This window comes from Hyaena hyaena, unplaced genomic scaffold (assembly GCF_003009895.1).
Source record: "Hyaena hyaena isolate Hyena2069 unplaced genomic scaffold, ASM300989v1 scaffold_173, whole genome shotgun sequence".
Lineage (NCBI taxonomy): Eukaryota > Metazoa > Chordata > Mammalia > Carnivora > Hyaenidae > Hyaena > Hyaena hyaena.
Genome location: NW_024080805.1, coordinates 298,719 through 312,901, shown reverse-complemented (window position 1 = coordinate 312,901; position 14,183 = coordinate 298,719). Strand labels below are relative to the sequence as shown.

The window sequence follows — 14,183 nt, the reverse complement described above, 5'->3', positions numbered from 1 at the left end:
CCATCCTTTATCATCTCCATCTATCTATCATACATCTATTCATCTTATTGTCTGGATGAATTTCAAGTTCATTCCAGACATCAGTAGTAATGGAGTTTTATTTCAATTATTCATTTCTAGAAGTTTGAATCTGTCCATTTATTCTTAATATGTCTTTTTGCTTAGATATGTCCTTTACTCCTTAAAACATTTTTCCATATAACTATCTTTATCTCATAATTCCAATAAATCTTTGAGTGCAAATTGGTCTCTTGCTAAAGGTGCTTGATCTTAATCTATGTGGCACTGTCTAATGATAGCCATTAGCCACATGTGGCTATTTAAATTAAAATTAATTAAAACTTAAAATTAGAAATTGAGTTCTTCAGCCACATACACCACATTTCATGTTCCCAATGGCCACATGCACCTAGTGGCTACTGCATAGGACAGGACAAGTTATAGAATACTTCCAACATTCATATAAATGAATGGACCAAATGTATTCAAGTAAAACTTAAAAAAAATTTTTTTAATGTTTATTTATTTTTGAGAGAGTGTGGAGAGGTGGTATGGGGGAAGCGTGGTGGGGGGGCAGGGCAGAGAAAAATGGAGATTCAGAATCTGAAGCAGGCTCCAGGCTCTGAGCTATCAGCACAGAGCCTCATGGGGGTCTCAAACCTACAAACCATGAGATCATGACCTGAGTCGAAGTCAGATGCTTAAGTGACTGAGCCACCCAGTCTCCCCTAAAGTAAAACTTTATTTACAAGAACAGGTAGCAACTGGATTTTTTCTGTGGGCAATAGTTTGTGGACTCCTGCTCTAGGCCTCAATGGGCACGCTTTCTTTCAAAGACGATGCACTTTTGTTTGTAGGCTGCTGTGCACCAACCTAGAAGCGTACCAGCCCATCCAGGGCGCTCCTCATAGCGGGAGTCCCAGACTCCTGTCCCCATCTCACTGCTGTCCCAGGAGTGTCCATAGTCCACTTTGGGTCAACAAGTTTCTAGCAAGTTCTTGCTGTTCCAACTCCTTCCTGGTTTTCTTTGGAGAGTAAGGCAGGGAAGGGTTGCCTAGAGCCCCCTCCTTGCAAATAAGAAATGTTGTGTCTCCATTACTCAGGAACTGGTTCTGTAAGTGGGACAGTCCTTCAGAGCTCCCGGTCAGCCAGAGTGCCAGAGGCATGTATTCTCTTCCAATGCTCTCTTGCTATGTCTGCTTAAACTTGGCAGTTCTAACTTCTGCAGAATTGAATAGAACCCTCAGTCGCTGTGGGGAGATGGGGCTGTAGCCAGCTTCCTTCAAGGTGCTCTGCATCACACTACATAGATGTCTGGGGCTTCCTTCCTGAAGTGCCTAGACCTGGTTCACTGTGCAGTAGAGATGGGCTCTCCCACAGCCTAGAGGTTGGGCCTTGCCTATTCTCTCAAAGCTGCTTGGTGCCAGGATTAGTAGCACTGGTCTCTGAGAACTGAGGCCATGGCGAGAGGCTCCAGGGAAATGAGCAGGGGCAGAGGTAAGGAAGAGCTAATGGTAGATGAATAAGGGAAGTCCTTGCTGACTCACATGCTACCCTGCATCAGGATGGTGGAAGGCCCTTGAGGAGCCTCTCAGAGACCTTGCCAGGTATCCCAGGTGTTACCATCGCCTTACTTGGTGACAGACCTTGGATTGGGTAGTCTGCTTCCCTCATCACCTTCCCAGGTGTGAGTCAGGGTGTGAAATGAGTGCACATTCAGCCCCTGAGATCTCTGCCCCTCTATTCTGGAGCAGAGGCTGTGAACACTGCACCATCACACTCCACCCAGCAGGCATTTGTGTGTACCGTTGGGCAGCAGCCACTGGGAGGCAGCCAGTTTCTACCGTTGGGTGCTCACAGGAGGGTGTTAGAGACAACCCAGTGATGGCCAAATGCAACATGACAAATGCCGTGTGACTGCTGCCCAATACAAGGCCTCACAGGGCACTGTGGTCAACCAGAGAAGGGAGGAGTTGTGGGGAAGTAGGTGAGAAGTTTCCGGAGATGGTGACACAGGAGCTGAGAGCCTTCTGAGAAGTCAGTAGCTTTGTCTCTAAAACACAGCCCAAGAGGGGTCTGCTTAGTTGGGATGGAATAAGGTTGTGTTTACAGTGCTCTTGTCAATGATTCATTAGCTGGATCTTCCACAGCCTGGTTCCTTCTTCATTCTTCCCACTCCCTACAACCTCACTCTGTCCTGGCCCCAAAGTGGCAGCTACAAATCGTCTCAGACCCGAATGTCCCCCACATGGGGCTGGGTAGCAGAAGAGCAGAGGAGCCTACTAGGATGAGGGACGAGGAAGCCCTGGGGCTAGAGGGCATCTGTCCCCCCTTCCCCTTCTAACTGCTGGGGAAGAAGATCCTTTGTTCATGGATGAAAACTCAGTATCCCCACGGCTACAGGTAAGCAAGGCATGGGATGGAGAAAGGGGGTCTAATGGAAGCCCTGCTCACTACTGCTTTCTGGAACCCCAAATTGTAGAGTAAACCTGCGTCTGATGGTTTGTCACACTGTCAGCTGCCAGCCCCTTTAGAATGGCCCTCCAAGTCCTCTCTGTCCTTTCCCAGCATGGAGGATGCATTGCTAGGGTTTGCAGCCGCTGTTGAAGAGAAAACCAGAGAAATGGCTTAGCTTTTGTACAGGGTAACCATGGGAGACAGCCTGGACTCCTCACCTGACCCCGGGGGAGCACATCTCTCCAAGAGGAGCCGCTGGAGAGAAGTTCTGGGAAGTTGGGGTTAAATATCAAACTGAACAGGACCAGCCCCTCCAGCTGGTGGTACTGAGTACCAGGCTGTCACCCGGCCCCGCGGCCTGTTCTGTGGGGCCACAGGTCCTGCCTCAGCCGTCCTTTTGGGGACTTCACCCTGTCCCAATGCAAGCCCAGGACACTAGGCACAAGCCCCCAGTGCTTCCTTCCCCTGCTGAGTGGTGAAGAATTCCACCACTGATGCCTTTTCATTCACAGCCTTGGTTGTGAACACGGCAGACGGCCACAAGGACTGCCATCCGTCTGTGCATAATCATGGAATGGTTACTCAGGTACAGAAACCTCACAGCAGGTGGTTTTCGGTGCTGCTTTGCAGCGAGGCAGGCCCACGAGGACTAGGTCTGAGGTTTTGCTTGCCTTCCCTTCCCGTCCTGAAAACTCCCCTGTGCTGTGTCCCACACTGAGCCTAACTTCCAGACTTCTGTTCATGGCTGTAGCCCTTCACCTGTCTGACTCCTTTTTGTCCCTCTAGGTCTCTGCTCAGATGCCACCAACAGTAATGTCACATCACCCTGTTTAATCCTTTCAGAGCCCTCATGGCTATCAGCAGTTTTCTTGTTTACTGTGTGTCTTGCTGGAATGTGAATGTCAGGAGGGCAGGTCACCTGATGAGTTCCCTAGTGTATCTATTGCTAGGGCCCAGAACGTTCTTGGCTCATAGCTTGTAACAGTTGGATGAATGTTCCCTCTCCTTGGAGTATCTTTTTAGGAAATTCAGGAAATACAATGATAAATCCAACTGAGTAAGAGCTTATGATTAGACTTTGTGGAATCCTGGTGGGGTAGGTCTTTGAGTCAGGGGACAAGTCTTTTAAAAATGCTCTAGAGGCATTTTCTCAGTTCTGGATGTTTTGTGTATTTCCATCAGGGAGATCCAATGAGCTCATGAGTACCAGTTATTCTTATAGGAAAATAGGTAGGGTTTTTTTCCCCCATCTTTTAACAACTCCCTACCCTGTCCTGCTCAAATATTAGGTTTTAGAATCCTATCACATTGAACTTAAAATTCTTTTCCTCAAACCCCATGGTTTGAAATTGGGGCATTTTGGGGGCCAGGGGGTGAGCCCAGGAAGCTGATTGTACTCCAGGTAAGTGCTGCACACCCTAGAGTCCCTGAGTGTGTGGGATAGAGGAGGGTGTCCCCCCTGAAGTGCCTAATTCATGGAAAGGAAGGCTTGCAAACCCCACACGGTCCCTGTGACTTGGGCATTCTGGGGATTCTGCAGAGCAGAAAGCAAATTATAGCACCTCGGTAACTTTAAAAACAAAATTTTTAATGTTTGTTTATTTTTGAGAGACAGAGTGCCAGTGAGGGAGGAGCAGAGAGAGGGAGACACAGAATCTGAAGCAGGCTCCAGGCTCTGAGCTGTAAGCACAGAGCCCTACGTGGGGTGGAACTCACAAACAATGAGATCATGATCTGAGCTGAAGTCTGACGCTCAACTGACTGAGCCACCAGGCACCCCTTTAATTGGGTAACTTTTAAAATAAGTTGGGGGCGCCTGGGTGGCTCAGTCGGTTAAGAGTCCAGCTTTGGCTCAGGTCAGGATCTTGCGGTCAGTGGGCTCGAGTCCCCTGTTAGGCCTGCTCTGGATTCTGTGTGTGTCTCTCACTCTGCCCCTCTCCTGCTTGTGCTCTGTCTCTCTTGCTCTCAAAAATAAGCATAAAACATTTTTTTTAAATAAAAAGTATAAGTTGGCACTATTCGTTTCCTGTCATGCCCTGTATGAGAACAGTGACTACGCATCTGGGGCTAGACGTGTTTCTGCCAGGAGGCTGTTTATGGAATTTCTCATTTTCTGGGTTGGCTCTGCCTGCCGTGATCTAGTTTCACCCAGCAGAGAGCTGTTTCTAGGGAGAGCTTGAACTTACTGGCAGGGCCAGACAACCTTAGTTTGTTCTTGGTAGTATCTTTCTCCCTTTCTTTCTTTCTTTTTTTTTTTTTTTAAATTTTTTAATGTTTTATTTATTTCTAGGAGAGAGAGAGAGAGAGACAACGTGAGCAGGGGAGGGTCAGAGAGAGAGGGAGTCACAGACTCTGAAACAGGCTCCAGGCTCTGAGCTGGCAGTCAGCACAGAGTCCGATGTGGGGCTTGAACCCATGAACCGTGAAATCATGACCTAAGTGAAAGTCAGACGCTTAACCGACTAAGCCACCCAGGCACCCCTATCTTTCTCCCTTTCTTCTTCAACTACTCTTCCCTGGTCTGGGTTCATGGGTCAAGTGGCCCCTTCATCCCTGAGGCTGGGGGGGGGGTGGGCAGTGACTCATGGAAGGTGGTAATAGCCCATGTTCCTGCTACAGCTGCTAGAAAGAGCTGTTGTCTAAGACCTTAGGATGAGGCTTTCCTTCTGGTTTATCAGTTAACACTTGGGCTTCTCTGATCCTAAACATTTTTCACTTCCAAGAAAGCTATTAAGCCCAGTCAGAAAAAAAGGAGAAGTATTTGGTAGTGTCAGCTCCTCTGAGATACTAGGTGGTATGAGAAGGATCTAGGAAATGTTGGGGGGAGACTCCATTCCTTTCAGGAATTTAATGATGGGGTTGTATCAGTCAGAACACACTAAGTTATATTATGGTAACAAATACCACCATCTCATCTCAGTGGCTTAAAAATAAAGGAAGATGTATTTTTCACTGAGGCTATAGTCTGTTATATTGGGCAGGTGACTTCTGCTCATCATAGGCCCTCAGGTAGTAGCCTGATGGCTATTGGTTGCCTCACTAAAGAGGAAGAGCTCTGGGGTGTCTGCTTTGCATAGACTGTAAAATGCTATGGTCCAGAAGTGACACTCAAGCTTCCCTAAACACAAGAGGGTCAGAAGTATAATCTTACAGAGTCTGGAGGTGGGAAGAGCTGGAAACATAGAGCAGCCTCAAAGTTAGCAACCGGGATTGACTGAACTGGGCTTCAGAATAGTTCAAACCTTGAAGATTTGAGACTCTGACTTGTGATTGTTTGAATCATTTTTTGGGCTTGAGGGCCATAAAAGTTTGGTTTCATGACCATGTTCTGCTTTGGCCTAGAGAGCTATCACTGTGTGTATTTTCTCAAAAGCCTCTTTTTGGTCAGTTAGTATCAAGAGGCAACTTTAGAGGATGGAAGGTAATTGGGATTAGGAGTTGAGATATGGTATCATGGGCATGACTATTTTAGCACTGTTTGGAGAACACAAACTGAGGTAATATTAATAGAAGTAAAAGGTGGGGATCAAGGGCGGTGCTAAGCCTCCTTTATTTTGCTGTACTTCTACCCTGCCTGAATATCATACTTTGAAGGCAACTTTGACAAGCTTTGTTAACCTGGAACCCAGGAAGTGTTACCAAGGGGAGAGAAGAATCTTGAAAATTATTGAAAGAGATAACTTGGCAGCTACTGTATTTGAAACGCTGTCAGAAGTTTTTCTTCTACTGTTGAGAAAGTTACCTCTCTATTGTGAAATGATTTATACTGCACTGTGAATACCATACTCACTGAGGTAAGTGATGAAAGAAATCAGAGAAGGGAATTTGACCCTCTGAACAAGAGAGAAAGGGTGGTTACAGTAGGCAGTTTCTTGGGTTTCTTCCAATTCTGTCATGATTGTTTCTCTGACTCAGTTTTTTTTCCAGAAATAAAAATAAGTCTTTAGTCATGGGAGAATGACTAGTGAATGTCAAGTGAGACTCCACTATATAAAATGTTCATAATGTTCTGCTAATCCCTCAAGAATCTTGACATTGGTCATAGGCTCTCGATTTTACAGGTGAAGTAACTGAGGCTGAGAAGGAAGTCAACACCTATAATCTCACAAGTGCTTTGGCTTAAGTGTAGGGTCTGGAGACGGACAGCTTGGGTATAAATTTTGGCTCTGGAGCCTTCTAACTGTGTGACCTTAGGTAAGTCCTTTAATTTCTTTATTTTATACTCTGTAAAATAGAAATGATAGTACTTCATAAGGTTGTGAGGATGAACTGATTTAATTATACAGAGTATACTGATCATTAGTACCCTGGTACAGAATGTGAGCTCTATATCTTCCATCTGTTATTTAAACCATTATCCATGTCTGCACTAAGTTTGAAACACTAAAGGAATTTGATTCATATAAATAGGAAAGCAAAACTAATTTCTCTTTTACTTTCTCCTGTGACTCATGAAGATACAACAATATTTTGCTCACTTTTTGGAAATGACTGTGTTCTAGCATTTCAACATAATCTGAGAAATGAGATTTCATAATTGGAGAGAGGTAAATGTATTCTAAACCCACAAATCATGTTTATAGACCTGAATCCTCCAAAGCCATCTCGTAAGCCGATGGCAGAAGACAGGCTGTATGTTCGGGAATATTCACCAAGTATTGTTTTCACGAGTCCTGTCAGGAAATTGATCAGAAATCAGCCTTTCTGATCCAGATTTCAAGGTATGTGCTCGCCCCCCCCCCCCCCCCCCCGCCCACCGCCAACTTTACAAATACTCAAACTCGATACCTTTTTAGTCTATTGCGTCTTAAGTTTTTGTACTTATCAGGCTTAAGCTGGATAGCAGCATGGTACTGGGGCCATTCTGTCAGAATCCATTCCCAAGTCTACTGTAAATTCAAACATAAATGCAAACAAGAGCATGCTTCAGGTCAGGCTGGGGAGGTAAAAGTCCCAAAGAGGCTTGTGAGACTAAAGCATTATTGGTATGCTTTGTTGATAGGGGTTTCTTGTCTCTTCTCTCTGGCAAATGTCTTAGTTAAAGTGATGGTTAAGTCAGAGCTCCTCAAAGAGTCTTTGAGTGGGGACCCTTTGAAAGTGTTAAAATCTGCGGTGAGAGAAGTTACGCAGGAGGGAGGCTGAGGACTGGACTGAGTACCTGTGTGCCCATAGACCCTTCTTGTTCCAGTGTCAAGGTCAGCATCCCCTGGTGGGGATCCCCCACCCCTGCACGTGTCCATTTTCTCTTTGTCCCTCTCCCCACTCTATCCTCTTTCCCTGGCTTACCACTCTCTATCCCTCCCCAGGTGGGAAGCTGTCCTCTATCCCCTGACTGCTTTTGGCTGGGATCATGGGACACAACTGAGGGACAATGGGCATGAGAGAGAGATGTCAGACTGGGTTTAGGTGATTATGCTCTAGTCCCATTTGTATCCCTAATAGAGTTTTGGACAAAGTCCCCATTCCAGATCTGTTTTCTTAGCACTATAAAGTCCACATATGAGTTTAACAAGGTTTCTAGTTATAAAAGTTACTAACTTACTGAGACCTAAATTGACTGGGATATTACTACTACCTGTGTTATTGCTGGATCTCTCAACTGGTTGCTGAGCTGTTTTGGGGAAGGACCATAGCTACTGAAATGTTACAAAGGAGGACCCATCTCACACTCTTTATCTCCTAAGGCTGCATACAGTCTTAGGCAGTTAACAAACATCAGTAATTAGGGTAACTGCTTCCCTGCAGTGTTCACCTTCAGTTGACAATATGATTCTTCCTCTAACTAATTTTCTTCCTGTAAAAAGATTTGGCATAATTTTTGTGCCTCAGTTTCCTCTTCTATAAAATAGGAATAATAGTACTTACTTCCTAAGATTGTTATGAAAATTAAATGAGTTAAAATGAAGAGCTTAGAACAGTTGCCTGGCGTGTAATACAATCTAGCGAGTGTTAGTGGCTATGAGACGTTGCTTAGAGGGTTATAAATGATCATGCATCTTCTGGAAAACAGGGTAACAGACATATCAAGAGCTCAAAACAAATGGTTCTCAGGCCCACATATCCCACTCTGGAAAGCCCTTGGAGAACTCACACATCATTATATTTATCACAAGATTACTACAATAAAAGTTAGAAATATGAGCGATGAACAAGACCAAATTATACCCTCTACTTGACTCCTTTACAGCTGCTAAAAGACTATAGCAATACAAATCTCTGAAAATCTACAAACCTTTGTGCATATAACATAACTCCATGTGAGAAATGCAGTGCACACACTGAAGTGTGAAGTGTGTAGCATTTTGGGTTTTACTTTTCCTTTCATAACTAAAAGAGGAGATCTGTGGCAGATGCATAGTCAAACAAAAACTGGGAACACAAGATGATGAGGTTCTTTCCTTATCTCAGGAAGACTTGATTTTAATGATAATTATCACCTACCAGTTCTTTTTTGGAATTAGCTGTCTTTAACTACTGTTCTTAAAGTTTATTCAGAAAAAGACACCTCATTAGAGATAAGCAACAGCTATCTATCTAGGGATGTGGTGCACCAGATTTTTTTTTGTGGGGGCGGGGGGGGGGGGGAAGAGCACTCCCTTGTGTTCTGGGGCTGAAGGCAGCCTCCAAAATCAGTTGGTAGGAATGTGCTGAGTCTTGACCAGCTGTAACAAGGTGGTCTAATACAATCTCTGCTTTTGTTTACAGATCTTAGGAGAAAAGGACTACTATTCATCCCAAAATGATGAGGGCAGGCTGACTGGAATGGAAAAGTATGTTCTGGAGGTTTGGTTGTTTATTCAAGATGTGCTGATATGCAGTTATTCACTTTGGAGTTGGGGGAGCCTAATTAATTTACATATAGTCCAAGTACCTGAAAAGGGGGAAATTCTATCAAGTGTTAAAACTAGGGTGTCAGATAAGCTTTCCCTTGCCTTGTTGTAAATGGGAGAACACCCCGGTAAAATACAATGAACTAGAGCTGTTAACATCCCAGGGAGTATGATTAAAAACCACCTCTTCAGGCTAAATTTTCATGTGAGGAAAGACTTTTATACAGACATGAACAAAGACTTGTTGCCTAATGGAAAAGACTAGAGTTTGGATAACAAACTCAGTTAATGAATTCAACAGTCTACAATATAGTTTTACAATTTTATTGTCTAATCTTAGCCTCCTCAAAAACTAACATTTCTCTACTAAGAGGGATCTAGATTGTGTTTTCTATTCTTCCCTTCTATTTTTTTCTTTAATATTTATTTATTTATTTATTTTGAGAGGGGTGGCCAGAGAGAGAGAGGGAGAGGGGGAGAGAATCCCAAGTGGGCTCTGCAGTGCAGAGCCCAATGCAGGGCTTGAACTCATGAACTGTAAGATCATGACCTGAGCTAAAACCAAGAATCAGATGCTTAACCAACTGAGCCATCCAGGTGCCCCTCTATTCCCTTCTAAAACATTCCTAGAAAAAAATGCTGTGAATATCACACACATTTTCTGGCCATGCTTAAGATCTCAAGCACTGAGTGTGACTGAGTCTTTGTCTTATCAGCTAAGGACCCTCATCGAGAATGCACTAAGAACCCATGAGGTGGAGTAAAGATGTCCCTTTCTTGAAGGTGTGGATGGGTCTCTTGGCTTCTGGTGGCAGTCGGTATTTACTATGCTTGGAAGATTAGGCAAGATTCAGCCTGGATTGAGTAAATAGGAAAAGTCCCCCAGTGCTAATCCATGTTATTTCCTGTGGGGACCAGGCCCCTTCTCAGTCGTCATCATGGGAGAGTTATGCTTGCCTTCCGACCTAAGGAAGGGTTGGCTATATTAGTCCATCTATTTGTGTCATAATTTAATTCATTCCCACTATGGATCAGGCATTGTCCATGGTACTTGGGGTTCAACAGTGAACCTAAAAGACCAATTCCTTCCCGATGGATTTTACAGTCTAGCCAGGAAAATTAAAGAGTATATTAGTTGATAAGTTGATATGTTCTATTGAGAAATGTTCTTTAAAGGTGGTGAGGGAAAATCTTGTCGAGAAGGCACGCGGGAGAGAGCTGTGCAGCTAGCCAGCCTGCAGGGTGAAGAGGCCTCCAGATGGTGGTGAGACCCTGAGGCAGGGCTGTGCCTGAGACAAGCAACAGTGAGGGAAGGCAGATGATGAGTCGTTGGAACAGTCTGGAGGATAGTACGGCAGAAGGGACCAGATAGTGAGACTAACCAGAGTAGTCTATTCTTCTATTTTTAGATGCAGATGGGTGTGAAATTGGCCTGGAGCTCTGTGATGATGGAGCAGAATGTGTGAACAGATTTGGCTCTTACTAATGTCACTTCCAAAAGGAGTATGAAGACCATACCCCACGCAGCCTGGCATGCTGTGTGTGCACACTCCTCACAAAGACATCGGTTGCCCAATGTACGCTTGTAAGCTGCTGGGAACACCTGTGAGACCTGTACCGTCCTCAGGTTGGGGGCTGAGCTCTCATTCTATGCCTCGGGCCACAAACACCAAAGCAAACATTCTCTGAAGGATACAAAGTCCAGAAACTGTTCTAGAACTTGGAACGTGGTATAAAAGCATTTACTGTAAGAATTTTCATTGTACTGATTCTTCTTTTGCAAACTTAACTTTGGAGCACTTCCATAAAAATTCCATTCCTGACTCTGATCAAAGGAGTTGTGTGTAGAATTTAACTTGAACATCTGGTTGTTTCCCCAGAACTCCGTCTGTCATGCCCTTGCTTTTAGACATTTTCTTACCAAAGATAAAATCGGGCAGGGACTTGGACAGGATTGAGTGAGCTTCTTCTGAGCAGGTTTGGCATAAAGCAATTGGTAATGAACTAGTGGATGCCCTTAGCCCTTTTAAGGAGTTACTGCTGTTGATGGTAATTCATTTGGTACTCTGAAATAATATAAACGTGCGGGTGCTACCACAGGCAGGTCAATAGGTATGATTTCTATTTCTCAGCTTGCTAACTTGCTGTGCAAACTTGGTCCTTGGGTCTCGAACATCCCTATGACACAAAGGGTTGAACTAGACAACAAAGGTTTTGTCTAGCTCTTTGAATATTAGGTGTTGACATTCCAGCAAAAATGCCGTTAGACCTCAAGGGCAGGTGGGTGACCTTGCAATACTATTTGCATAGTTTTTTGGGTTTGTGTGTGTGTGTGTGTGTGTGTGTGTGTGTGTTTATTAGTTGTTCTATTTCAGAGGAAGATTGAGTATGCCACAAAATACAGGCTTAGTATGTATTAACTGAATTTCTTATGGCTAGGAATCTACTTTTGACTGAAAATTTGTAATTTTCTATATTTTTTCTCTTCCTGCACCCTCCAAGTGTCCAGATAAGGCAATCTCTTTATTTGGTCTGCTATTAGAGAATACCATAGCTTGAGTGATATATAAACAACAGAAATTGTTCTGAAAGAAGGAAGGCCAAGATTAACACTGTAGCAGATTCAGTGTCTAATGAGAACCTGCTTCCTAGTTCTTAGAAAGCCATCTTCTTAATGTGTCTTCACATGGAGGAAGTGGGCAAGGGTGTCTCTTCCGCCTCTTTTATAAGGATACTAATCCCATTTACAAAAACTCAACCCTCATGATCTAATCACCTCCCAATTCCACCTCCTAATACCGTCACCTTGAGTGTTAGGATTTTGGTATATGAATTTGGAGAGGACATAAACATTCAGTCCATTGTAGGCAGTGACAAGAGTTAAGTTGAGGCAGCCATCTTGAAGTTTCAGAAATCTGGCCTCTGTGGATTTTGCTCTAGTGATAGTTTCTAGGTGGTATGCAAACTAGTTCTAGTTCTTTGGATCTCCAGTAAGTTATGTGATGATAGAGTACATTTTGGAATACACCTGGCTCTTGTTCTTCTCCGGGTGAATGGTCTCAAATTTAATGGTTTCTGGTGTTTTAAAAATAGACAAAATTAGGGATGCCTGGGTGGCTCAGTCGGTTAAGTGTCCATCTCTTGATTTCAGCTCCGGTCTTGATCTCAGGGTTGTGAGCTCAAGCCCTGTGTCGGGCTCCATGCTGGGCGTGGAGCCTATTTAAAAAATAAATAGACAAAATTAATTTCTGATATTCCTAAGATGGAAGGCTTTTAGTCATTAGCTCTTAGGTAATTTAGATTCCACATCACAAGAGGATATGGGACATTTTTCAAAGTTAACTCCTGTATGAATAGGGTTCTTGAGAGAGCTATGTAGCAAAAGTTGGTGAAAGGTCCTTATATAACCAGATTTGTTTTGTTTCACATCTGGCTTTGGAATTGATAAAATATTAACAGTAACACAGTAACAATATTAAATATTCTCTCAAAAAGTAAGTACCTACTAATGTGCCAGGCAATATGCTAGGGACAGGGGATAAAAGTATAGATCTGTGAAGGTGCTTTTGAGAGCCTAATAGGTAATGGAATATAAGCCTGTCATTTGGTTCTCTTAAAAAAAATGTTTCTTTGTATTTCAGGAGTTGAGTTATCCTTTAGTTATCTGGACCTGCTGGTTGGAGTTTCTGTATTCCCTGCAGTCTTCTCATGTTGGCCATCGGCCTCATGTGGCTTGTGACTAGAACACATTTCTATATTAAGAGGAAACATTCTCTGGGTCAGAATGTGGCACCACAGAAGCACCTGCCTATAGCACCTGCTTTTGACCTAATGGACCTCTACAAACACCTTCCCTTTAACCCCTGCCAGCCTAAGCCCCATGCCAGGGTTCCACATGGTGCTCAACACAAGAATGTTTCTCAGAACAGGGAACTGCAGCTATGGGTGGAACAAAACAGAGGCTCTGAGGGTAGCAGCTGCCTCTCTAAAGGATGGGAGTAAAAGACCTTGTCCTTTGGAGGACAAATTTCACTGTGCCACCAAATCACACACTCATGAACTTAGGAAGAACTACCTTGATTATGATCCTGCCTGTCACTTCCATTCTCTATGATTCCAACTGTGTTGTGGTTCCTGACTCTCCCTGAGGAGAAGGCCTGTTTGTTGGGGGGCGGCGGAGAGGGGGCGTCTTCCCTCAAGGCTCAGCCTATAATCCCAGCACTGGGCTGAGGTAGCCTTCCTGTGACCCAGACACTGCAGTTGATGAGTGTGGTCCGCAGAAAGTGTCCAGAACAGCAGGAAGCATGTGGTACCAACCTTCAAAGTTGAAGGAGTTTATCAGTGGACAGATTAGAGAACTGTTAACATGGTTTAGAAAACTCAACCTCAGGATTTTTTCTCTCTTTTTACAGAAAAAGAAACTCCCTTAAAAGTAGTGGATGAGAGCTCTTGATTCTTTTTCCTTCATCCTTGGTTGTATTTTATTGGATTATAAGATTGTATTTATGGAGAGATTCTGTCTTCTCTTCTTACTCTATTTCAGTCACTACATGTACCAGTTTGATATGAAAGCCCTACAGTTTGACCCTAAATAAAAAAGGAAAATCCTTTATATTTAAAAGAAATACAACTCTGTGGGTCCTTTTTTAATATATATATTTTTAATTTATTTCTAGGAGAGAGAGAGAGAGAGAGAGACAGCATGAGCAGGGGAGGGTCAGAGAAAGAGGGAGATACAGACTCTGAAATAGGCTCCAGGCTCTGAGCTGGCAGCACAAAGCCCGACGCAGGGCTTGAACCCACGAACTGCGAGATCATGACCTAAGCAAAAGTCGGACGCTTAACCGACTAAGCCACCCAGGCGCCCCTGTGGGTCTTTTTTTAAATCTACCACTA

At 43.9% G+C, this 14,183-nt stretch overlaps 1 long non-coding RNA gene across 5 annotated transcripts; it reads left to right on the top strand.

Annotated features, from left to right (window-relative positions):
* Positions 1-682: 682 nt before the first annotated feature.
* LOC120237154 lies at positions 683-13,906 on the top strand. Of its 5 annotated transcripts, none has more exons than XR_005529872.1 (4): positions 683-2,403; positions 6,519-7,178; positions 7,496-9,227; positions 12,929-13,906. It is a non-coding gene; the product is annotated as an uncharacterized LOC120237154 (long non-coding RNA). The 5 variants fall into 5 exon arrangements; XR_005529874.1 differs by lacking the exon at positions 683-2,403 and having other exon boundaries at positions 4,904-6,651; positions 7,041-7,178; XR_005529873.1 differs by lacking the exon at positions 683-2,403 and having other exon boundaries at positions 4,904-7,178; positions 7,496-7,652; positions 9,163-9,227.
* The last annotated feature ends 277 nt before the right edge of the window (positions 13,907-14,183 follow it).